At 38.1% G+C, this 27820-nt stretch overlaps 1 protein-coding gene across 2 annotated transcripts in view; it reads left to right on the forward strand.

Annotated features, from left to right (window-relative positions):
• The first annotated feature begins 5913 nt into the window (after nt 1–5913).
• Nucleotides 5914–27820, forward strand: part of kdm6ba (lysine (K)-specific demethylase 6B, a) — a 112324-nt gene continuing 90417 nt past the window's right edge. For both annotated transcript variants that reach the window (XM_048185866.1, XM_048185867.1), the window contains exons 1-2: nt 5914–6659; nt 12150–12347. The gene's annotated coding sequence lies outside the window, so the exon portion shown is untranslated. The remainder of the gene's footprint in view (nt 6660–12149; nt 12348–27820) is intronic.

Consider the following 27820-nt stretch of genomic DNA (forward strand, 5'->3'; position numbering starts at 1 on the left):
GACTGAGGTAGGCCAACATAAAGAGAGTTGCAAAAGTCCAATCGAGAAGAAATTGGTGCATGGATCACAATTTCAAGGTCTTTCCTAGAAAGAAACTGTTTCACTTTTGCTATGGATTAGGGCTGGGCGATAAAACGATAACGATATGTATCGCGATAGACTCGTGATCGATATCAATAAAAAATGTGTTTGATAAAACGTTCAATATTTTTTATTCTTTGTCGGAAGAAAACAGATGTTGCGAAGCAAGTTTGGTTGCATTAAAGGTGATAGAGAGGATTACTGAGAATCCAACTGAGAATCTAGGTGATACTGAGAATCCAAAGACTGTTAGTGAGTTTTTGAAATGAGCGCATGCGTAAGAACAACCCCCCTTGTGGCTCACTTCAAAGGAACGCCTCCCAAAACTCGTGCACGAGTATCGGAACACGAGTGTTTACTACCGGCATTCACTGCGTCGTGTTTTTTGGATTCATTATGTCGGACTCACCGCAGGTAACTCATAATCTGCAGTTGTTACTCCTGTCTCCTGATAAAAACATTGCATGCAGCGCCTGTGGAGTGTGGAAAGTTACTGGAGCGCGCAGCCGCGCACGTCTCTCACAAGGAACGTCATGGCAGTGATTGACAAGCCAGAGGGCCAATCCGCGCACGTCTCTCACAAGGAACGTCACGGCAGTGATTGACAAGCCAGAGGGCCAATCGTTTACGCGATGATCGCGTAAACGATTGGCTGATGTTTTTAAGGCCCTACCTCGTGCACAGATGATGTATATTAATATTGTTACTTTCAGTGCACCTAATAAATAGTCTTTTATCAGTTCGTGAAGACAGTTTCAAGTAATATTGCAAAAATGTCCTCTTTAGCACCTTTAACAAAGGCACCCGTTCTCTGGTAACCTAGCAACGTAGGGAGTGACACGCTAACAGCCAATCATGTAACAGTATCAAGTTTGGTTGCGCCATATCGATGTCTCGTGCTGGGGTGCGTTTCCCAAAGCGAACTATGGTCGCAAGTTCCGTCGTTACCAATAGAGTTCAATGGGACTTACGACCATAGTTGGCTAACGATGCTTTCGGGAAACTCACCCCTGGTCTGCTGGATTCCTCTTCTGTAATCGGCGACTGATAAGCAGAAAATGAGTGCCGCAGCGAGCGAGGAAATTGTAATTAAAAAAGGAAAAGTGTTCATTGTGACTTTAGACTAGGGTGACCACCTGACTATTGATCTGTTGCAGGACAGTAGATGTGATTTTGCGGGACAATGCGGGACACATGAGACAGATAAATTTACAACTATTACACTATGTAAATATTGATTTACATTTGTTGGCAAATTTGGCATATGCGCCGATTAATGTTTCTGCCGGTGGGTGCCCACACTATAATGTTGCGCTTATGGCAACATTAAATCCTGGAGAGAAGACAATTCTAGATTCACGGCTGCACACGCAGTTTAAGTTACTTCCGTATTGGCTTCAGGAGAAACTGGGGGAGGTTGCCGCTTGATTGTTACTTAAAGAACCTAACTGTGTTTTAATAGAGTTGTTGGTAGCAGCAGAACCCAACTTCGGTTTTATTTTCATTCAGTTTCAGTGCGTTATTTGTCATCCAGGACTTGACTTCATTGAGGCATAAGAAGAGATGATCTAATGAAAAGTCATTTCCTTGTTTAATTGGAAGATATATTTGGAGGTCGTCAGCATAACAGTGATAATTTATGTTATATTTCTGGAATATTGAACTTAAAGGGAGCATGTAGAGGGAGAATAAAATTGCCAAAAATGGATCCCTGCAGAACACCGCAATGGATAGGCACGGAGGGTGAAGTGAATGACCCGATATTTACAGAGAAAGTTCTACTCTTTAAGTATGAGGCGAACCACTGTAAAGCTAGGCCCTGGACTCCAACAACACACTGAAGACGTTTCAAAAGAATGTCGTGATCAATAGTGTCAAATGTGGCACTCAAATCTAAAAGAATCAGGATAGCAGAAGACCCAGAATCGATAGACAGCAAAATGTCATTTGTGACCTTCAGCAACACTGATTCGGTGCTATGCAACGCTCTAAAACCAGATTGAAATGGGTCTAGAATATTAAAAGTATCCAGGTACGAAGTAAACTGTAAAAGTGCAACTTTTTCCAAAACCTTTGAAATGAAACAAAGTTTGGAGATAAGCCTGTAGTTGTTATGCACGGTAGGGTCAAGATGAGGTCCTTTCAATAGAGGCTGTACAATAGCATGTTTAAAACTTTCTGGAAATACCCCATTTATTAAGGAGCTGTTTATTACAATTAAGAGGGTGGGGCTGATTGTATCTAAAACCTCTCTAAACAGACGACCAGGCAAAACATCTGATTGACAGAATGTAAGTTTCATCTGAGAAATTATTTTGAGTAATTGAGATGAAGAGACTGGTTGAAAGTTTGTAAAACTACTGGATGGAAGAATCAATTGAGAGTGGTCTATATCAGGTGGAGGCAGGTGTGATCTAATATCCTGTATTTTCTGAATGAAAAATTCTGAAAATTGTGTGCACGTCTCAAGATTGACAACAGGAACTGAAAAAGCAACCGGGTTAAGAACCGAATTTATGGTTTTAAAGAGTACTTTTGGAATCAATTTTTTGCAATCATGTTTGAGAAATAATTTGATTTTGCCTCATAAACAGATTTTTGATAGACAACTAAACAGTCTTTTAAAATTTGGTAGGAGACTTGGAGCCCATCTTTTTTCCACCTGCGCTCAGCCCTTCTGCACTCTTGTCTGAGAGTGCGGGTAGATGCGTTTAACCAGGGCTGAGGACTAGATCTAGCCTTACTCTTTTCACGTTTAAGTGGAGCAACTGTATTCAGAGCAGTACAACAGGCAGAGTTGAAGATTTCAACTAGTTGTTCAGTATCCATACAGGTTGATAAAGAGACAGTAGAATTTGAAAGGAGCTTGGAATAAGACTCAGAGTATTCAAAAGCAGTGGTAGCATGAAAAACACGAGAATAATGTACAGAGAACTTACGGGCTGTTCATATGGAATAACAGGCTCAAACACTACAGGGAAATGATCAGAAATGGCAGCATCAAATACTTCAGACATGCACAGAAAAACCACGTGTCAAAACAAGATCCAGTGTATAGCCTAAAGAGTGTGTAGGGCTAGAGACTGACTGTACAAAACTGAGTGAGTCCATAAGGTCCATCAAATTTTTAACCATAGGTTTCGATGGGCAGCAGACATGAATGTTGAAGTCCCCCAAGACCAACAGTCTGTCACAGCGAGACACTTGATTGGACAGAAACTCTGAAAAGTCATCAATAAAGTTTGTATTGACTTTAGGAGGTCTATACACCAATACACAGAGTATAGGGCCATTTAGATACATTTTTAAGAGCTGCGCCTCAAAGCTAGTGTAGGCGTCTACACTGCATTTGAAAGAGTTTCTAAAAGTCGTGGCCACTTGGCCTAGGAGTGCTGTAGAAGGAACAGTCAGAAGGGGATAGTTCACCAAGAGACGACAGTTCATCATTCTTTAACCATGTTTCAGTCACAAATAAAAAATCCAAGGCATGAGAGGTAAAAAAAAAAAAAGTCATTTAAAATGAAAGTTTTATTAGACAATGACCTAGCATTCACTAGAGCCATTTTAACTGTCGTTGAGGATGACGTAATGCCTGGCGGAGCACCCGGTAATTTCGGACGAAGGAGATTCACAAGGTGTACATTCCCATCCTCATGACGTGTATTTGTGCGCAGTCGGCGAAAGGAAGACCAGACGACGGGTATAGTAGGCTACATCCATCAGCAGAAGTTGTAGCAGCGTCTTTTTTAATACACTGTTTGCGACGAGAACCCCGATGTATGTAACGAGGCCAGCGAGCAATTCTCCAAGAGCAACACAGTGATTGTAGAGACTGACTGGCAGTTTTAACCGGACTTTGGGGTTTAGATGATGCAGATCCAGAGACGAGTAAAAAAAGCATATTAGAGGCACATATATTACATATATAATTTTATAATAGGTCCCCTTTAAACGCATTTGTGTAAATAATAACGCGGTCATATAATGTAACGCTTGCCAAATATGACGGAGAAAACGGATGCTGCATTAATTGCGTTAAATATTTTTAACATGCTAATTTTGACAACACTATTATTATTATTATTAATTTTGAAAGAAGATTCTTATGTTCTCCAAGGCTGCAATTATTTGATCAAAAATACGGGTGCTGGTCATATAAATAGAATATCATCAAAAACTTGATTTCACTAATTCCATTCAAAAAGTGAAACTTGTATATTACATTCATTCATTACACACAGACTGATATATTTCAAATGTTTATTTCTTTTAATTTTGATGATTATAACTGACAACTAAGGAAAATCCCAAATTCAGTATCTCAGAAAATTAGAATATTACTTAAGACCAATACAAAGAAAGGATTTTTAGAAATCTTGGCCAACTGAAAAGTATGAGCATGTACAGCACTCAATACTTAGTTGGGGCTCCTTTTGCCTGAATTACTGCAGCAATGCGGCGTGGCATGGAGTCGATCAGTCTGTGGCACTGCTCAGGTGTTATGAGAGCCCAGGTTGCTCTGATAGTGGCCTTCAGCTCTTCTGCATTGTTGGGTCTGGCATATCGCATCTTCCTCTTCACAATACCCCATAGATTTTCTATGGGTTTAAGGTCAGGCGAGTTTGCTGGCCAATTAAGAACAGGGATACCATGGTCCTTAAACCAGGTACTGGTAGCTTTGGCACTGTGTGTAGGTGCCAAGTCCTGTTGGAAAATGAAATCTGCATCTCCATAAAGTTGGTCAGCAGCAGGAAGCATGAAGTGCTCTAAAACTTTCTGGTATACGGCTTCCTTCCCTTCGCCTGTCTATTAATGTGCTTGGACACAGAGCTCTGTGAACAGCCAGCCTATTTTGCAATGACCTTTTGTGTCTTGCCCTCCTTGTTCAAGGTGTCAGTGGTCGTCTTTTGGACAATTGTCAAGTAAGCAGTCTTCCCCATGATTGTGTAGCCTACAGAACTAGACTGAGAGACCATTTAAAGGCCTTTGCAGGTGTTTTGAGTTAATTAGCTGATTAGAGTGTGGCACCAGGTGTCTTCAATATTGAACCTTTCCACAATATTCTAATTTTCTGAGATACTGAATTTGGGATTTTCCTTAGTTGTCAGTTATAATCATCAAAATTAAAAGAAATAAACATTTGAAATACATCAGCCTGTGTAATGAATAAATATATTATATAAAAGTTTCACTTTTTGAATGGAATTAGTGAAATAAATCTGTACAGTTTGATCAAAAACATATTGGATATATGCTTTTGCATTCATGAGTGCAGTGCAACAGGTTTAAAGACACCCTTAATTAAAATTAATAATTAGCACCGACTGAATAATTAATAATTCTTTGATTATAACACTAAATACACAGGGTGTTCCTTTTCACTTTCCACGTTTCATTGCGTAATGTATTTTGTAACAAATTCTGCCGCAAGTTCATATTTCATAAATAAATTCACAAATGAACATAGGCAACAACAGGCCGCAAGTTCAACATGTACACTTGTACACAAAATGGGGGGCTAGAAATTGTCAAATATTTTTAATGCTGAATAACATGCCAAAGGTGAAAGCCAATTTGACCCATAATGAACACAGATGGAACACTGTTTTAAACTAAAAAATATATATATATATATATATATATATATATATATATATAGTATATATAATTATATATATTATATTTTTAAATGTGTTGTTTGTTTAGATACTCTTGTCACAAACCCTATTTCCAGCTCTAAAAAGGTTTTTTTTTTTTTTTTTTTTTTTTTTTTTTAGTGGGGGGGGGGGGGATCATAAATGACCTGAAGACAATAGAAGAGTTAATTCACTAGAGATGACACAAAATCAATATATCCCCATCAACACTACCAGCCCCACATTATCCCTCAAAGCAGCGCTGGGAACGGACACGCTGCTCCCTGCTCAGACGGAGTGAGTGATGGTGGAATTTGGAAGTCTTGAGCGTCCGGGAGAAACGGAGGCGGGGCGGTGCGGGTCCAAGAGAGACTCGTCCACCGAAAATAAACCTGCATGAGGGGGGAAAACGAGTACTTGGGAGGAGGAGAAAGAAGAAGAGAAGGGGAAGCAGCAGCTCGAAAGAGTGCAGAGGGAAACAGGCAGAGAGAGGGGAGTGCCTGCGTTTGCAGCGGATTAAAAACTGCGCAATTTCCAGACGCACATCTCCTCAGATGAAACTCGTGTGTGGACATGAGGGTCTCGCGCCGTGGTACCATCCTCGCTTGGCCATCATATTACGAGACCAGAGAGGAGTCGTGAGATGGGCGCGTGCGTTTTGGAGGAGAAGACTCTGGAACAATTTTGCTCGCTGATGTGTGTGTCACATCATCTCCTCTTACAGTGGTTTCATAACGCAGCTGCGCCGACATTTTACAGTGTGCGATTCAAAAATCCTCCTGTATGACATGATGAAGGTGCTGACGGATCGCGCTCTGCGGCGTTCATTCACAGCACGAGACGAAAGCAACTGCGCAGTTGCTTTTTTAGCTTACATTTTTACAATGAGGACATGCGAGGAGAAGAAGCCACCTCCCAGTTTGACTCTTCGTGCATTAGCAGGTAAAGACAGACACTTTCTGGACTTTATGCACCACGTAAACACTGCATATGGATCGGGCATCTTACGCCTGTTGTATTCTAATAATAGCCGTATTATGTTGCCATGAGTCACTAGGTGTGAAATGCGAAGAAACGTGTCGGAAACGTGATCCGTTCCCGCCTTTAATTTCCTCACAGGTTTATGAAATTAACAGGCATTATGTGATGGTTGCAAACTGAAAGTGAGTGAAGGTTTCCATATGAGTGGTGGATAAAGTTGCCCACCCTTTACCAGAAACACGAGTGAGATCACAGTTAATGTGAACCGGGAAGACTGTGGGAGTTTAATATTATGTAATCGTCTGTTTTAGAAATACTATTGTTATATAGCACAGTACATATACATTTATACATGCATATATATATATATAATTTTTATTTTATATTTTAAGTAATGATGAATGCAAAACTCCCATTTGTTATAAACGTTTGTGAATGTGAGGGTTTCACATAGTTAAATAATTAAATGTCAGATAATCGCTGAATGAGATTTGGGCCTGACTGTGGGCGCTTTAGAGTGTCGCATTTTCTTTCGGAAATGTCATGTGGTGAAGTTGTGGCGGGATCAGAGATTTTCCAGGAAGAACATTTGAATTTTTTTCTGTTTTCTCTTCCTTTCTACTGCTGCTGACTGTGCGTCGCCGCCCCCTTTTTCCCTCCTGTGTTTTCCTTGTGTGACCGCAGGGGGGCGCTGCTGCACCGCTAAAGCGCCTCCCCTCAGAGCTTTCTAGATTCTGAGAGCTGCCACGCTTTTGGGAAGGAAGGGTCATGGCGGCGGTTAGTCTTCAGTTAAAAGTACACTCAGTATTTTTTCCAATTGAAGTTTTGCACATATCAATAGTTCTGTTTGATAAATATATTTAAAAAATGATTTACATTATTATTATTATTATTATTATTATTATTTATTGAGGTGAAAACTCCAGTCATATCAATCTAATAGAAAAAGCTGGTTTATTCTACATGGAGTGGGTCACATTGGTGACCAGTTGTGTCATGTAATTGACTGAGTTAATAATAACATTTTTACTAAACTTCATTTGGCACTTTCAGTGCTTAGTGTGCCGTGAACACAATGAGGCCACAGCCGCCACACTAAAGGAAATGTGCGAAAATGTGTTAGCACCGACTGAATATAAACAACAGCCATTATTATGTGTGGTATGAGGCAGATAATAGAAACAAACAGCTTTGCTGTGAAGAGGCAGCAGTTACTGAACAAACTTCATGCATCCTGGCCTATAGGTATCAGGATGAAGTCTAAACCTCTGGTACTTTTGGGACAAATAAGATCAAGCTAAAATAAAAACAAAAAACCTTTGCTGCATCCGAAATCGCTTGCTGTCTGAGTAGGTACTACATTTGATTTTGAATTTACTTAGAAACTGTTAAAAAAAGCACACTTTATGTAGTATAAATATGGGTAGTATGAATAAAATTTGGACATACTACATCTGCCATGATGTTACTGTCACATGCCAGAGTCAGCTGCGTCACTTCACTGCCAATCATAAATCCCCTTCCTATGGCCTCATGGGATTTTCACATACTATGCAGTAAGTAAGTCCTTCATTATAATTCACTACAGACTTGCTTTCCACTCAGTGATCTCTAGGGGTTATTGCTGTTCTATGTGATACAAACTACATTATAAATCAGTGTTTCCGCCAAGTTTAAAATCAACACCAACGTCCATCTCTGCAACTTGTGTATCATCTAGATTTTCGAATTTTCCAACTCATAAATAGGACTTCACTTGTAATTACGATATTTCCGACTTGCACATTAGTTTCAGCGATTCTCAACTTATTTTGCTTCAGGATCCAGATTTTAAAAGTTGTCCGAACTACACATGATGACGATTATCTTTATATACAGTTAGCCGTGCCCTGATTTCTGGGAACCTCTCAGAACAGACCTGGGTCGCGTTATCCTCAGTTGAGGTTGTTTTACAGAACTATTGTAAAACGAGTCTTGAAGCTTTAGACAGACTCAAAATGGGTATTTTTATGAATGCTCTTTGATTTCACTTAAAGCTGCATGACTAATCATTGAAAGATCTCGATTCCAACACCCAGACAATCTTATTTCTTAATGACAACAATTCGGCCACGTCTATTGAACCACCCCGGAATGCGATTTCAGGGGGGCCAACAGCAACAGCCTGCACTGGGGCTCTGGATACCCCAGCTACAGTTTCATAAGTATGAAACGGCTTCTCAAAAGTCTTTCAACCAGTATAATTTAGAGCTGCATGATTAATTGTTAAAAGATCGTGATCTCAATTCAAACACCCACACAATCTCATTCCTAAATGACGACAAATCAGCCATGTCTGTTTAACCTTTGACAAAATCACAGAGGAACATTTAAATCTGCGTTTGCACTGCCGCTGACCCAGAGAAGGCAGTTAGGCAATTTAGGTATGAAACAGCTTCAAAAAAAAGGCTTTTCAACCAAACAGTATCATTATTTTTGCGTTACAAATATTCAAATCATCACAGAAGTACTGAGATAAAAGATTATAGTTGGTATATAAAAACTGATGTCTTCAGAAGTGATCAAAATAGAGTAAATCACTTTTTGAAAGTAAGTTGGCACTTCAAATAATGATTGATTACATTATTCAAAAACACTAACATCCAGTAATGAAACAAGTGATTTTTTTTCAGTTTGGTTTTGTGGCTCTTTAATGTGTCGTGACAGATCGCTGTAGCGCCTCAGTTCAAGCAGCTCATGAACCGATCATCTCTTCTTACTAGTTCATTTATATCATCAAATAAACATGAATGAACCACATTTCAACCACAGAAAGTCATCAGTACACATAATATTTCAAGTTCAAGTCCACCAATGTTAATCTACTAACTCCCCTGACTGCTTTGTCGGATAAAATGGCGGATTCTGCGTTATGATTGGTTAGATCGCCTGTCAATCAAACTCCAGGTGAAGGGTCAACTGTGATCACTATATGAAAAAACAAAACCTGATTCTCAGTGTATCCAGAATCATGCAGCTCTAGTATCATTCTGTTTTACAATAATTCAAATGATCACAAAAGTAGTAGGATCAAAGTTTATTGTTTGTATACAAACACATATATGTCTACAGAAGCTATCAAACCAGGGCAAATCACCTTTTGAAACATAATGCTTCAAAGAAAGATTGTATCGATTACATTGTTACACCAGTAGGTGGTGGTGTACACCAGTAGTGTTGTTGAATCATTCATTCAAGAGGTTTGTTCAAAAATGCTGATTCATCCAGTAATGAAGCAAATGAAGTATTTATGAGACATTTAATCATTCATTCAAATCGATTTTTAAAAAATTATTAAAATTAATTAAACATTTTAAATAGACCGCAGCAATAAATATTTTGTCAGAACCTCTAGTAAATTACATGTTATTGTTTATTTGGGAGAATTGTGAATCTATTTTATCTGGAATCGTGCAGCTCTAATTTCACTGTTGAATTGCACAATCACACAATGAACTTTTTGAAAGAAAAAGAAAAAAAAATAAGGACTGCCATCTAGGCCGTTTTTTAAATATTAGCAAATTTGCATAAATTAAACCCATCTCTTATTTCTCGTGTTGTATCTTCAATACACTACATATACAATGCCTCTATGCGATTTGTATGAGAAAATCTGAACAGCATTGATGTGTCTTACATTACTGATACACCCTCCATACTTGCTACCCGAACTCCGGTAACCTCACTCCACCTAGCAACCATCCCAAACCAACCACAATCCCTGTTTCAACAACCCTCTAACACCTGACATGTCAGTAGTCTAATGCAGGTTTGCTGGGCTTGTATTATTGCTGATGTGATGTGTTATTATTGTGAGCTGTAAATGTTTAGAGAGAACATTTATTTCTGGCTTTAAACATGTCTGTATGGAGAAAAATGAATTATGGTATTACTTGAATTATTGTTTCTGCTCAGATAAGTGGTTTAAGCTGACCTCTCCTACTCCTTGTCCCTACATTTTAAAAGGTTGCTTTAACTATTCAGCATCACTTTCTTTTTGAATGTTTATGTTATTTTATTTTACCATTAAGGGAACATCTCTGTGTTGTTCATTCCACTAGATGGCAGCACATGCTCAGAAAATGAAGATTGTTCAGATTCCTTTGTGTTTGGCAGTACAAAACTCCAGCCTGTTTCTTCATGCCAAACATGAAGACAAACAAAACATGCCAGTGCTGATGATCATGTGAGCACGTCTTGGAATTACACAGAATGTTGCGTCTGTTTTGTACACTTGTGCAGTGGTTCTCAATTAGTGGGTCACGACCAACGATTAAGTCACTGGGATGTTCTGATGTTGTTGTGGACAGCAAGGTGAAAACTGTTTAATACAAATAAGTTATGATAGCAAAATTGTTGGTCTAGACTATGCGTCCAATAAATCGCTTCAGTTTTGGTGCAAATTAAGTTGTCATTTAGTAGATGCCAATATGTACATTAGAGATGCACGATTATCAAAAATCATTTTTACAAAATCACATTCAAATCTGCGTTGATGCTGTCGCTGACCCAGAGAGAGCAATTGTTATGTATAGGAATGAAACAGCTTCACGAACAGTATTTTCAACCAGACAGTATACATTTTTTTTTTTTTTTTTTTTTTTTTTTACAAATATTCATATTATCACATATGTACTGGGATAAAAGTTTATAGTTCGGATATAAACAGTGATGTCTCCAGAAGTGATCAAAATAGAGCAAATAACTGAATCTATTACATTGTTACACCAGTAGGTGGCGACAAGTGACTGTTAAAAAAAAATATTTCTCATTGAATCATTCATTCAAGAGATTTGTTCAAAAACACTGATTCATCCAGTAATGAAACAAGTGAAGTATTTATGAGTGGAACATTGAATCATTCATTCTAACGTTTTTTTTTTTTTTTTTTTTTTTTTTTTTTCAAAACATTTTAAATACATTGCAGAAATTAATATTTTGTTAGAACCTCTAGTAAATTACATGTTGTTTTGTTTAGTTGTCTGTTCAGAATCGTGGGAGAATCGTGACCTCATTTTGAAATGGAAAAAAAAATTGTGATTCTCAATTTATCCAGAATCATGCAGCTCTAATGTACATCCTTAAATTATGATCAAAAAAAGTATGAAATACTTGCAGTAAGCACATGATTTATGCTGACCACATCACATTTTTGTGCAGCGAGTTATTTTAAGCATGAGGCCATTAAAACAGTCAAAAATACAAGAAACAATTTGGTATTGTATTGTCACCACTTAATGTTCAGTGCAACTCGAAAGACATGACTTACAGACTATAATATTAATTTACACGTCTTTTTTCTTTCTTTTTCTTTTTTTTGTGGTAATATTGTGACTTATGAAATCCTCAAGATTTTTTAAATGAATAACAATGTGTAAGTATTTTAAATAACATTATTTTCACCTTCTACAGAGTTTGCTGTTTCACCATGGCTAAAATTTGGTTGGCCAACATGAGCATCAGTCTGGACGAGTCTATGAATCACAGATCCAATGAAACACTCACAGTGCCTTCTGTCTTCCAATGGGAGAGAGCGATCAAGACACACATCATGTGGACCAATGGGATGGCTGGATTCTGTCTGGGGCCGGAGTGGATGAGGAGACAGAGGTCAGTTGGCATGAAATTGTTGAAGATTAAGTTGTCTCCTATAATAGACAAAGTAGTTCACTGTGTTAATCCCTGTGTTGTTTCAGGAAAGTGTTTTGCCAGGAGTTTATAGTGAACAGTAAATATTTGCTGGTGGCCTGATGCTACGTTTAAAAATAATTTTTAATTATAAGAGTATTTAGATTCTGTCATCTTAATAATTGTAATTTTGTGTTGTCTGTGTCTGTAAAAATGAACAAAAACATACACTATCAAACATTTGTGGTCCGTACAATTTTTAATGTTTGTGAAAGAAGTCTCTTATGCTCACCAAGGCTGTAAATACAGTAAAACAATAACCTTGTAAAAATATTATTATTCATATTATTATTTTTTTATTTAAATATATTTTAAAATATAATTTATTCTTGTGACGTCAAAGCTGAATTTTGGCATAATTTCTCCAGTCTTCAGCGTGACATGATCTTTCAGAAATCATTTTAATATGCTGATTTGCTGCTCATGAAACATTTCTGATTATTACTAATGTTGAAAACAATTGTGCTGCTAAATAATTTTTGTGGAAACCGTAATGTATTATTTTTTTTTTTTTTTTGCATTCTTTGATGAATAGAAAGTTCAAAAGAACTACATTTATTTAAAATAGGAATCTTTTGTAACAATATAAATGTCTTTCCTGTCACTTTTTTGTTCATCCTTGCTGAATAAAAGAATTGATTTCTTTCACAAAAAAACTCTTACTGACCCTAGACTTTAGTGTATGTACAATAGCAATAAAACAACATATTAAAAAATATTCAACTATCACATTGTTTGAAGATTATATTTTACGTTACAGCATGAAACTGGTAGAATAAATTGCCTACCTAATCTGTGCAAACTACAGTATCTCACAGAAGTGAGTACACCCCTCACATTTTTGTAAATATTTTATTATATCTTTTCATGTGACAACACTGAAGAAATGTCACTTTGCTACAATGTAAAGTTGTGAATGTACAGCTTGTATAACAGTGTAAATTTGCTGTCCCCTCAAAATAACTCAACACAGCCATTAATGTCTAAACCGCTGGCCACAGAAGTGAGTACACCCCTGAGTGAAAATGTCCAAATTGGGCCCAATTAGCCATTTTCTCTCCCCGGTGTCATGTGACTCGTTAGTGTTACAAGGTTTCAGGTGTGAATGAGGAGTTAAATGTGTTAAATTTGGTGTTATCGCTCTCACTCTTTCATACTGGTCACTGGAAGTTCAACATGGCACCTCATGGCAAAGAACTCTCTGAAGATCTGAAAAAAAAGAATTGTTGCTCTACATAAAGATGGCGTAGGCTATAAGAAGATTGCCAAGACCCTGAAACTGAGCTGCAGCACAATGGCCAAGACCATACAGCGGTTTAACAGGGCAGGCTCCACTCAGAACAGGTCTCGCCATGGTCGACCAAAGAAGATGAGTGCACGTGCTCAGCGTCATATCCAGAGGTTGTGTTTGGGAAATAGCTGCCAGCATTGCTGCAGAGGTTGAAGGGGTGGGGGGTCAGCCGGTCAGTGCTCAGACCATACGGCGCACACTGTATCAAATTGGTCTGCATGGCTGTCGTCCCAGAAGGAAGTCTCTTCTAAAGATTACGTACAAGAAAGCCTGCAAACAGTTTGCTGAAGACAAGCAAACTAAGGACATGGATTACTGGAACCATGTCCTGTGGTCTGATGAGACCAAGATAAACTTATTTGGTTCAGATGGTGTTAAGCGTGTGTGGCGGCAACCAGGTGAGGAGTACAAAGACAAGTGTGTCTTGCCTACAGTCAAGCATGGTGGTGGGAGTGTCATGATCTGGGGCTGCATGAGTGCTGCCGGCACTGGGGAGCTACAGTTCATTGAGGGAACCATGAATGAGCAGAGCATGATCCCCTCCCTTCGGAGACTGGGCCGCAGGGCAGTATTCCAACATGATAACGACCCCCAAACACACTTCCAAGATGACCACTGCCTTGCTAAAGAACCTGAGGGTAAAGGTGATAGACTGGCTAAGCATGTCTCCAGACCTAAACCCTATTAAGCATCTGTGGGGCATCCTCAAACACAAGTTGGAGGAGCGCAAGGTCTCTAACATCCACCAGCTCTGTGATGTCGTCATGGAGGAGTGGAAGAGGACTCCAGTGGCAACCTGTGAAGCTCTGGTGAACTCCATGCCTGAAAGGGGTTAAGGCAGTGTTGGAAAATAATTGTGGCCACACAAAATATTGACAATTTGGGCCCAATTTGGACATTTACACTATTATACAAGCTGTACACTCACTACTTTACATTGTAACAAAGTGTCATTTCTTCAGTGTTGTCACATGAAAAGATATAATAAAATATTTACAAAAATATGAGGAGTGTACTCACTTCTGTGAGATACTGTAAATCCAGTCTTTAAACTTTTGTCATGACCAGGATGGAGGAAACCACAAGAATACACAACCAGTTCATCCACCTAGATAATGAGTCCCACATTAATAGGACAATCGAGACAACTCAATCACCAAGAATTTATAATGAAAAATTTAAGTGTGCTGTAACTAACACTTGGACACTTGCTAGACTTCCATGTTAAGGACATTAAACTGAGCAACAAGTCAACATTATTTTCGGTGATAATTGATAGACGGATACAGATGCTGTCCATGGAGCTTAAGTTATATTTAACCTGTAACCTGTATTTCATTGTGACTTTTTTAATGGTTTAAAAAGAGTTTAAAAAAAAGTCAAACTGAGAATATTAATATGAAGAATTGAGGGTTATATGAGGGTCATACAGTGTGCATGATGGTGTTTTCTTCTGTGTGTTTGTGGAGGCTTAGTATTGTATATGATGGTGTTGATGTGTAGCAATGGAGATGTTGATGATAGATTCATGGCTTTGGCTTTTAAGTCTAATTTCTGCTGCTGTTGTGCCATCAGAGGAGAACTGATACTGTTTGGTTACCTCTCAGCTGCTTTCCATTGGTGTTCTGCGAGGTCTCTAAGTGCAGTCTGGGATTAGTATTACAGTGATTGATTTATTTAATGATATAAACCATTCAAAGAGCTATCATGGATTCCTGTTTTGTGACTTCAATACCGAGGTACATTTTTGTGTACCGTGACACCCCTAGTAGAAACCAGTGCTGGAAACGGGAAGACCAGCAATTACTTGCTTTTCTGTTAACAGAACCACAAAGTATATATTGTGCATATCAGTAGCTTTCACAACAACTGCTCTGTTCTGAACCCGCTCAACAGGACAGTCTGTCCTATCTCTCTCACCAGGCAATGACTGTTAGAAGCCAATGTTTAGAACCACACAAGCCAATGTTTTGAATATCCGTAGTAATTTGCTGCATGTTGTAGCTTAATCTGGCCAAGAGCCATGCATTAAAAGACTGTCTGACATCAAATTATCTATAAAATATTAAATTTCATTAAAGACTACAGTTTACCTAAGCAAACAAATATATGATATATTAAACTAAGTAATGTTTTTGTTGTTGTTGTTGTTGTTTTTTAAGTTGAAGCAATTTATTTAAATACTTAGTTATATGAATTATTTTAAAAAGTTATATGTAACCAAAATTACAAGTCAAAGCCAAGTTAGGTAAATCTGTTGCTTTAAAGGGGTGGGGGTGGGGTCTAATGCTATTTCATGCATTCTGAATTATATACACTGTTAAAGAGTTGGATTCTCATGCTAAACATGGCCAAAGTTTCAAAAAATGAGTTGGACATAAAACAGAGTATTTCTGTGCCAAAAATACTCTTCAGATTTCTCACAGACTTCAGAGAGTTTTTTTCGAGCATGGCCCTTTATTACGTAAAAAAGGGCGGAGTTCCTTGTACGGGCACTTCTTCTGGAAGAGCGCACAAGCACACATCGACTGGAGCGAGAGAGCAAGAGCACGCCCATCAACGTGCTTCATTCAGGTTACGGAAGTCATCGGCAGTGCTGCACAGGACTTGCTTGAGAAAGATTTGTCACTTTGTTTTTAGACCACGTAATCAACAATGTCACCAAAGAAGTGTTTTTGGTTGTGAGGGAAAGATAACCTTGCTTCCCAAAGAACCCAGCGTTAAGTTGAGCTGAGAGATTTGTGCACACGCATTACATTGATGCGCTCTTGATATTTGTCATTAAAATAACCATAGAAATCGCCTTAAAATAACTATCAAAATAAGGATAAAGTCGTGTCTGATAGTTGCAATCAATTTTTTATTGGTTAAAATAAATGGAGAATATCGCTTGTTTTCCATGGCTGCTCAAGCCCTCAGGATCGGCGATTATGGTTTCATAAACAAAGCCCAGTTTGACACTGGATTTACAGATCGTTTGAGCAATAATGAACCGCAGGTGGTGAGTAAAACTGCATCAAATGTCTTTTGTTGGCAATAGGTGCTTAAGTGCATATAATGTAAACAACACGAACGTAGTGAATTCATAAATTCATTATTCATCATTCACTATACCTTATATTCATTATAGCGATTCAAAACTTATCCAGGGATAATGCGATGGTGTATTGTGTGTGTTTAACCCTTAAATGCATACCTCGGGTCTTTAGTGACCCGGGACGTCATTCACTACCCTCCTCCTCATTCATTTTTTAAAGTTAGACATCAACCTTCTTGGTATTCCTCAATCAATTCATTATAAAGTATATAACAAGAAAAAAATCATAAAATTATAAAAGAATGCCTATTTTTGTATTAATTTTATTCAATTAAAATTGTATAGGGTCGCAAACGACCCGAGGTGTGTATGAGTGTACGTATATTTTTTCTGCACAACAGTAATTGAATCTTAGATGACGGAATAAGTGCAATTCACCTTTATTCCACAAGGTGGCAATGTCTGATACACAATGTTGAAGTACCGACTCATTTAGACAGAAAACGAAATAATAAGAAAAACATGAAATGGCTCAGCGATTTACTGCAGAGCAAGTACTGAATGCAATCAAATATGACTGTAACTGTTACTGGATGGATCTGGTGAAGCTGTTAGCGACCAAAATATTGATTTTGAAGATGTTGAAAATTATATAGTTTTGAGAATACGTTTGAGATCGCGAATGGGCTTATATTCGTGACCTCAAACATAAAACTAGCCCATTATTTGCTGAATGTACTGGGAAATGAGCTCTGACGAGGACAGTGGTGATGGCATAAAACATCTGCTCAAACTGAGGCCTTTCAAGCTCCAAAAGGTAACAAAATACGACTTATTTTATTCTTCTGAAATTGTTACTCTAATATCAGAGGAGTTTTATACTATCGCGACAGGTAGAGATCCTTCCGTGTTAGATATAGATCTGGGTCGATAAAGACCCGAATATGTAAGAATGATTGGCGAAACAGTCATGCGTTTAAGGGTTAAATACATTTGTTTAGCTGACCATTGATAGCTTGCAGACAATCGCTACGCAAAAGCTGCGCTTGCTCGTCACTCTTTAGCTCCGCTCACACGGCACGCCTCCAGGTGCTCGGCTGTTCAGAAAGACTCAGTACAGCACATCTGTCTTTTACAAATCTGATAAAACTGAAGACTGTTCGGAGATATGAAGGATGCACCACTACTCTATAGGTTCTCAAGATTAACATGAAATTGGCAGAAACTGTGTGTGTTATGTACCCTTTAAATAAGTGCTTTAAATAAAATGTATTAATAGAAGACAACTGGAATTATAGCGTAAGTCCGTGTATCATTGGCCAAAGAAGAAATTTCTTGTGGCTCATAATGTTTGAGCTGGTATATTATCTGAGAGAGGATTGTAGAGTTTGAATAAGCCAGTATGTGGTGATGTATAAGTGAAATGTAAGGTGCTGAGAAAGTGTGTCCTTCAGGAATGGAGAGATGAATGTGTCATCTGTGGATTAAACAGGAAGCTGTTGAATCTGGACTGGGCCTTACAGCAGGGTGAAGTGAATTAGATTGTGAGAAAGAGTTATTGCAGTGTTTCTGGTAAATGTATGGTGTCATGCATCTATCAGGACATGGTATCAATCACCATGACAAGACTGTCAATCACCTGCCATTTCTGCACCGTCTTCACAGTGTCACCTTTGCGCATACATGCACATGACTCTCTCCTTGAATGTCTTGAATGACACATAACTCTTCCCAAGGCTGGACATCAGTGGGACACAGTCACCATAAAAATAAAAAAAAACTTCTGTTCACCTCCTCCTCCATTATTTTACTGTGCTTTTATTTCCAGTCTTGTTTTAGAAAATATCTGATTATACTGTTGTTTTCTGAGATAGATAGATGTTATTTTGCTATTACATTCATGCATGTCTTTTTATCAGTCATGTCCATCAACGACTAACTTTTATTATGTGGTCTTGACAGAAGGATAGAGTGGAAGGAAGGAAGGAAGGAAGAGAAAGAAACCAAAAAACAGCAATATTAGCTGAGTAAGCTGTAGGAATGAGTGTGGGTAGATATCCTGTGCACACCTCCTCTCAGCGTGGAGAAAAGAACATGATGTCACTCTGAGAGGAATCAAGGGGCTGATGTCACACATTCAGCCCACCTGCTGAAGGGTGTGTGTGTGTGTGTGTGTGTGTGTGTGTGTGTGTGTGTGTGTGTGTGTGTGTGTGTGTGTGTGTGTGTGTGTGTGTGTGAGTGTGTGTGATGACTGACTCCCCAGTGGTACTGAAGAGGAGAGTGTGTGAGATTGATTGAGAAGCATGAATAAACTGCAGAGATGACTGGCAGGGAGGGAGACTTCATCCTTTATGTAAGTTTGACTGTTTGTATGGATGGGATCTGTGTGTGTGTGTGTGTGCGTGTGTGCGTGTGTGTGTTTTCGGTTTGACAGGTACACATGAATTTTTCCTGTGTGTATATGTTTTGTGTGTCCTGAGGGGTTTCTGGGTCTGTGTGTGAATGATTTGTACAGAGGAAGTGATGTATGCCTGAGGCCCAGCTAACCATGAGAAGAAGGAAAAGAGGAGAGAGGAATGCAGGTGCAGAGGGCCCTGCGGGAATGAAGGGACAGAGGGGGAAGGAGTATCTTTAACCCGAGGGTTAAATAGCACATCAAGTGTGTTTAACAACTTGGCCAACAGCACAAATGGAAAGCAATTGTCTTTATTTTTTGTTGTCTTTTTGATGCTCAACAGCATCCGTCTCCATTCACTTGTACCCCCTTTCCACCAGCACGAACCAGGTGCTAGTTCAGAGCTAGTGCTAGTGCCAGTTCGGAGTTGGTTCAACTGATGAGCCTTCTAAGAACCGGTTTGCCTTTCTACAGGCTAGAGAGCCAGCACAGAGCCAGGTCTTGCATCACTGTATACGTCTCATATTTCACAGCAAAGCTAGCGCCGCAGCGCCAAACACAAATACACCAGGCTCGTTTGAGCTTTCGGCTTCTCGCAAAGCGATTGGCGCATGACATCAAAGCTCCGCTAGAACGATCCAAAAGTACAAGGAGTCGTATGCTCTACAAACGCTCCCGCGGATCCGTGGCACCCGCCGAATCGGTCCGCGCTGCTCCGATGCATCTCGAACAAGCCTTCTATCAACAATCGCGGATGATTCACTACTGTTGATGCTCATGGCTTTGCGAACCTACATCGGCATCCAAACACGGCTCGCCGTAATTTGTATATAGACGGAGATTACGATCGAGCTGCTATTAGCTCGATTAGCTGCTATTTCAAAAATGGCGTTCGCAAGTTTCTTGTTGGTCACGGTAACCCCGCCCCCAGCCCCTGACGCAAGCGGTTCTTCTAGCCCAGCAATGTTTTGGTGCTACTTACGAACCACTTTTCCTGGATCGGAGCTGGTGCTTTGTGTGTTGAAAGACAAAGAACTGATTTGAAACTAGGTTCTGGCTCCGAACCAGCACTCAAACTGCCTTGGTGGAAAAGGGGTATTGATGGTTCTGAATCAGAGAGTCAGGGCCCACTACGGGGCCTCAAAAAACAGCATAAAATGATTTCAAATAAGACAAAATATACATTAAAATAGGTTAAAACAGCTAAAACTCAAGATATAAGCTAATGTTATACATCAGATTTTAATTAATTCCCTCAACACCTGTCATTTTTACAAAGAACTAGGTCACGGTGAGGAAATTTTCACACCAGTAGATAAACTTGTGACAACATAGGTATTACTGAAACACCGGGTGGAAGCATTAACGTGCACTTGCTTTTAACTTTTGCTTTTAAATTCATTATCAAGTGTACTCTGTGTATAGGGAGCAGCGGTACTGACTGCACATTTTGCAAGTTAAGATATTTGTCAATGACGTGCAGGATCTGTTGCGCGCCAAATCCTCTGCCATCGTCTTGTCAGTCATCTCATCTCTCCTTACTCGTCACGTGATAAGTAAAATCTGACTCTTGCTACACTGTGCTAGAGCCCTGCATTTCTGCCCGAGCCCATTTCTGCTCAGGCCTGTTTTAGGATTCTCCTTCTTTTAATACTTTGGACATCCATTAATTAAAATAAACCATGAGAAGCGGATGACGGTAAAACAAACATATACATAGTGCTGCGCTGGCGGAAACAACATGAGACCATAGCTGCGTCTCATTTCAGAGACTCTAGTTTAGAATTCAAATAGAACGTGAATATGGAAAAATTTGGATTTGTGCCGAATTGGAGAGCTAGGTGACGTGTGCTTTTATTTTTCGTTATCGTTCTGTTCTGAATAGGCAACCGTGTACCTTTATAGGATTTCTTGTCTATAGCTATGTGTTTATAGTTTGTTTTCTTTTTAAACCATCTAACCAAAGTATTAATTGGTCAAAATTCTTGGTTAACAGTTAACCAGTCAATTATGAGCATCCCTAATTAAAACTTTCCAATGCGGATGCCGTGCTTTTTGTCCACGATTCTCTTTCTCTAGCCTATATGAGAGTGTTGCTCTGGCATGTTGTTTCCTTTTTCGTTTGAAAATATTAATGACCATGTTCTGTGGTGAAGCCTTGATTTTTGATCCATAGCTAGGTGTAAGGTAAGACAACCTGCAAGGTTTTTTTTTTTTTTAATGTATAGCCAGTTTTGTTTTGTTTGTTCTTCTGCACACTGTTGCGAACAGCAGAGCAGCCCGCCTCAGCTTGTCAAAAATGGCATTTAACTGTGGTAGTGCTAATAAACGTTTAAACTAACATTGTGATATGTCTATATTAGTGTTTTATGTCTATGACTTTTATTGTAGGTAAGAAAAGTGTTGATTTGAGAGTCTAAATCGATCAAACGTGGTCAACACACTGTCGTCCGCTGCAGTCGACACTTTAAGAAACAGAAACTTTAATTTAACAAACAAAGAAGTGCTCCACACATTTCTCTAAATTAACTTAATAAAGAAATGAAAAGGATTACAACTACTTTGCAATTAAAAACAAAACTGAACATTTCAATGGCTGCAACAAAGGCTGCGTTATGGGGAGGGGGAAAAAAGGGCTCCAGTCAGGCTTGGGCCGAAAATTCTGACAAGCTGTCAGACAGGGGCCAGGCTAGGGCCTGAGCGTCTCGGGCCAGGGCCGGACTAGGGCCTAGATTTGTGGCCCGTGCAGGGCTCTACACTGTGCTGTGACTCTGCAGCTCGTGCTGTATGGAGCAGAGCAGACACTTTCAGTTTATAATTGTAACGCCCATTGTCTAACTGAACTGAATGGTTTTTATTGCTATAAAAAAAGCAAAATGACAGTGGGGGCAGTGCCGCGGTGGTCAAGTAATGTAATCGTGTACAGCGGATCATGGTGTAACACCAACTACTACAGCAAGTCTATTAAGAACCAGGGTTCCCACAGTCTTTGAAACCATATGAGGAATTTTAAAGGTGCCCTAGAATTAAATATTGAATTTACCTTGGCATAGTTGAATAACAAGAGTACAGTACATGGAAAAGACATACACTGAGTTTCAAACTCCATTGTTTCCTCCTTCTTATATAAATCTAATTTGTTTAAAGGTGCCCTTGATTCAAAAATTGAATTTACCTTGGCATAGTTAAATAACAAGGTTCAGTACATGGAAAAGACATACAGTGAGTCTCAAACTCCATTGTTTCCTCCTTCTTATATAAATCTCATTTGTTTAAACGACCTCCGACGAACAGGCGAATCTCAACATAACATAACGTAACAGGGCACCTTTTAAAAGTGTGATTTCTAGACTTGGAATAGTCATGAAAATTAGTAAAATCTTAAGTCATAGACATTTCTATAACAAACATGTTTTTTTTTTTTAATGATTGTCAAAGTTTAAAATATTTTATTGGGTAGAAACTGCTGAGAAATTGCCATTTGTGAGTAAAAATACTTTTAAAAACCCTGTAATCACAAAAGTCATGTAAATAATTAATAAAAAATGTAAACCCTGAAAAACATTCAGTTATTGAAACTTCTGTGATTGTCATTTGTATTGTTTAAATAATTTATAATTATTTTATTTAATTATTGGTAAATGTTGTATTGTTAATATTATTTAATATTTTTATAAATATTTGATAATTTAATTAAATTATTTTATCTTGCCACTCCTAATTTCTATGAATAAAAAGGTTTGAAAATTAGCTAACAGAAATATCTTGAGTCTTCTTCAAATATCATCTTTAAAAGTCAGAAAGATTGAGAACCGCTGTCTTAATGGAAAGCAGAACACGGGACATTCTGCGAAACATCTCATTTGTGTTACACTGAAGACAGAAAGTCCTACAAGTAAACTTTCATTTTCAGGTGAACTATTTCTTTAGTAACTTCCCCTTATCATCATGAATGTTCATTCTCTTTCCCATGTTCAGTGAGGGAAGGTGATGAAGGGATGTAAAAATCAAAACCTCCTCTTCGCCCTCCACCTCTTTTGAATGAAAGCTAATCAAAGCCCACCCCCACCCCACACGCAGTCACTGCTCTCAGCTCTTTGTGTACCAGGCCTTTGTGTTCAAGAGGCCCTAACGGGGAGAAAGACAGACAGAGAGAGAGAGAGACAGAACACTTAGAAGACGGAGGAGAGACTGACTGCTTTGTGATCACGTTAAAACACCACTGTAATTTACTCTGATGCTGCCATTCCACTTTATCAAGAACACTGCCAGAATTTGACTGCGCAAGAACCAAAGCCTGACAGTGAACGCTGCACACATACACATACACATGTCCCCTGCTTAACCCCGACACAAACAGACATTACCCAGATGCTACTGCAGCCAGTGAAATCAATCATGGCCTGTCCACTTCTCTCCCTCTGTCTCTTTCTTTAGTTGTCTGTCTTTACTTCCCCCTCTCTACTTCTCTCATTGGATTTTCTGGCATGACAAATAACAGCACATTTGTATCTACATCTGAATAGTTAGAAACAATTTATATATTTACTAAATTTTTTACATTTTCTTTAAAAAATGTAAGTGGTGTTTAATGTACACTGAAAGCCGTCTCTTATGCTCACCAAAGCTCCATTTGTTTTAACAAAAATACAGTAAAAGTGGTAATATTGTGAGATATTATTGCAATACAATATATTTTGAAGGGTTCACCCAAAAATGAATTTTCTGTCATTAAGTACTCACCCTCAAGAAAACCCACAAGATCTTCGTTCATCTTCAGAACACAAATGGAGATATTTTTGATGATATTTATTATCCTCTGAACAAAGGTCTTATGGGTTTGAAACGACATGAGGGTGAGTAATTAATGACTGTATTTTGATACATTATTATATATTTCTGTATATTCTTTGTGTCACTTGATCCTTCAAAAATCATTCTAACATCATGATTTGGTGCTCAAGAAACATTTGTTATTATTATTATTATTATTATTATTATTATCAATTTTGAAAACAGTTGAGCTGCTTAATATTTTTGTGGAAACCGTGATACATTTTTCAGAATTGTTTGATGAATAGGATGTTGAAAAGAACAACATTTATTTGAAATAGCAATCTTGTGTAACATTATAAATGTATTTACTGTCAAAACACTGCTTCATGAAGCTTCAATGCTTCACAAATCTTTTGTTTCGAATCACTGATTCGAAACAAAAGATTCGTAAAGCTTTGAAGCTTCATGAAGCAGTGTTTTGAAATCGCCCATCACTACATATTGTTGAATAAAGTCGTTATTTTGTGTTTTTGGTGCACAGAAAGTGTTCTCTTCGCTTCATAATATTAAGGTTGAACCATTGTAGTCACATTAACTGTTTTAAATATGTCTTTAGTAGCTTTCTGGGCATTGAAAGTGTTAATTGTTATTTCAAAATATTAAATAATAAATGTAAAACTAATATCACATTTTTGCATTGGAGTCTGTGAAAATATCACAAGGGAAAGTAGAAAACTTTTTTCCAAGCCCTGATGTTATGCCCCCCCAAAAAAAAATTAAGGATGAATATGTAATTTTATGTCAGAGAAAAAGACAGTTACCCATTGTCCCTCACACAATATCAGGCAGACATACTGTACAGCTAGTACACAGCGCTCCTTCTGTGCACCTAATAGCTAGGAAAGTTTTACATAGTGGAGCTCAATGGCGAATTGAAGCGAATCTTTTTATTTCTTTGTATGGGTTGTGTGTATTGTAAGCAGTCTGTCAGGAAATGCAGTTCTGAGTTTGTTTTGCTTGCACTCGAGGGACAAAACTAGTCTCAGTCTCTCTCTGAGAACTCATTAACCTCTCTTCAGACTGTGAGCTGAATAACAGAACAGCAGGGAGCTTGTGTCAGGTCTACGTCACTCTGATAATAAGCCATCTAATGTTGTGTGTGTGTATGTGGGACATCTATCTGGGGTGACGGTGGGGGCCGAGACGTGAACTCAAGGCTCGTGACTTGGACTCAAGTCAGACACAAGTCCCAATTTGCAAGACCTGTGACTCGACATAGCCAATATTAGAATACTTGAGACTCGACTTTGACATTATCGTAGTTACTTGTGACTTGACTCATTCTGGACAACTCATTTATTGATAGCGTGAGCTTAGACTCACACTGACGTTCAGTTCCGGATCAGCGTGTCTGTCTGTCAGTGTATGTCCTGGAACAAAATCAGCTAATATCTCATTCACAACTTAACAGCTTTTTGTTGAGCAGTCAACTGAAAATCTGAAATAGGAGATTTGTTTCAAAATTATTTAATCATTTTGGATTCATGTTACCAAATTATAATCAGATTGAGTTTTTTTGAAGAAAAAATGGACTAGTCTGTAACATCCAATTAGTGGTATCTAATTTTGCTTTGGAAGTCTCCAACAATAGGTTTACAAAAAACCTTGTAATTTTCTCATAATATACATTGCACATCACCTCATTTCTTAAAGAGTCTGCAAACGGTTCATTCAAGGATTCAGATTTTTAAAACTTTGCAGACTTTTTACATTCACAAACAGCTATTTTACACACTGCATGAAAGGTAATATTCAAAAAAGCATGATGGGGCACTTTTAAGAGTGAGGTCTCTTTCTCATACACATTTTAAATCATTTATAATGATATGTAAGATGAAATGTATGTGTATGAAATCACAGTAACATTCATTATATACATCTGATCTAATATGTCATTCAGACAAATTTGACTGAGATGGCCACAAATTGCGTAAATGTCTGCGCGTGATATAACTGTAAATTGAGAACTTAATTAAGGTTGTGTTTAATTAGACAGTTGTTATGGGAGTCCGCCAGCAGCCCAAAGCTCACAGGACAGTTATGGCATAACTTTAATTACCTGTTGTTAATTTTGAAGGCCGTACCCCATTAAAATACAGGCGCACACGCCTCTCCACATTGTGTGAACAGCGCGTTGGGTAGCGACAGATGGATCACTTCAGCGAGCGGGAGCACTCGCACTGCGTTGTGAATGTCTGTTCTAAAGTAGCTTTGTTCTCACTGTATAGAATACTGGAGAAATATTGAGACAGACTCTTCAGGATGAGAACAAAGAGCACACACAAAATCGAACGACGTGTCCGTATGACTGCATGTTCTCTTCTCTCTCTCTCTGTCTGTTATTCTGTTCCTCTGCATGTTTCTTCTGATAAGAGTCTGTAACAGGCTTATGGTCCTTAAAACCTTTAAAAGAGATTGTCACACTGTCTTTGTTCTCCAGTGAAGATCCTCCCTGCTCTGTCTTAAACATTTCATGTGTGTTTGTTTTGTCTGTGATGGTGTTCAAGAGAGCTAATGCACACCATGATTGGATGTGATGAGATCAGCAAGCGGTCTGGATTGGTGGAGTTAGTTTTGGAGTTTGATGTTGTTGTCGTCTTAGAGAATGCCACGTTTATGATGCAACGCTTCAGCATGTTGATGACATTATGAGCTGTAATGCATCCACATGTGCTTATGAGATTAAAAGATTAAAAAACATTCCACTATTATTCTGATATATTCCGCTGTGCTGTATATTGAAACATTTTTTAGAATATTCAGTTAATTGTTGTAATTACTTCTGAAATATTTGCTAGATTTTATAACAAAAATGTAAAATATAGAGTGTATTTGGATAGATAGATAGATAGATAGATAGATAGATAGATAGATAGATAGATAGATGCCTTTGGGAAAAATGCCTTATGGGACTATATCTAAAAACTAGTGCTGTCTATCTATTACAAAAAAACATTTTTTCTGTGATTAATCACAATTAAAACAAGTTTTTATAAGTTTTTATATATTTCATAATGTTATAATTTCACAGTTAATCTCCAAATTAATGTAGAAACGGTATATTTTAAATACTTGTTTAATAGCATCTTTTTAAGAATGAAGGCCAGTATCTCTGATACTAATACAGCTACTGATGTCTCAATGAAATAGATTTTTTTTTTTTTTTAAACCATTATAGACATTCAACATTACAGTATAACTAAAAAGTTATCAATTTTAACATTTATTATGCTTCAAAAAATATAACAACTTTTAATTTAAGTGAACTTAAAACAATCCTCACATAAAAGTTATCAAACAGTCTGCACTGCATAAATTATTATAAATTAAATAAAGATTAATCCTTTTAAAGCTACAAAAGTCCTTTAGTCAGCACTTGAATGGTTTAAAAGCATTTGCATGGATAAGAGGTTGACCATATAATGTAACGCTTGTCAAAGGATGATGGTAAAAACGGATGCTGCATTAAATATTTTTAATGCGTTAAACTGAGAAAAATTAATCGCATGCGTTAACGCTGACAGCACTACCACAAATGTTTTTTTACATTGTTGTAGGGTATTTTCTCTGCAGGAATACTTGGTTTGATATTTTGTAAGAAAGAACAAAACACATTTCACAAGCTAATGCCACACTTCTCAAGTCAAACATTTCACAAAAGGACTTTTCGGTTTCCAATTATTAACATCGTAATTACAAAAAAAAATGTTCATGGTGAGTATGAAGTACACCTGTGGTTACTCTGCTAGGATATCTGTGAACTTGAGGAGAACCGACTATAGAAATCATGTTGGGAGTGGGATCAGTTAGTGAAGTCATCAGAAAAAGTTGCTCAG

This window comes from Megalobrama amblycephala, linkage group LG3 (genome assembly GCF_018812025.1).
Source record: "Megalobrama amblycephala isolate DHTTF-2021 linkage group LG3, ASM1881202v1, whole genome shotgun sequence".
In the NCBI taxonomy this organism is placed as follows: domain Eukaryota; kingdom Metazoa; phylum Chordata; class Actinopteri; order Cypriniformes; family Xenocyprididae; genus Megalobrama; species Megalobrama amblycephala.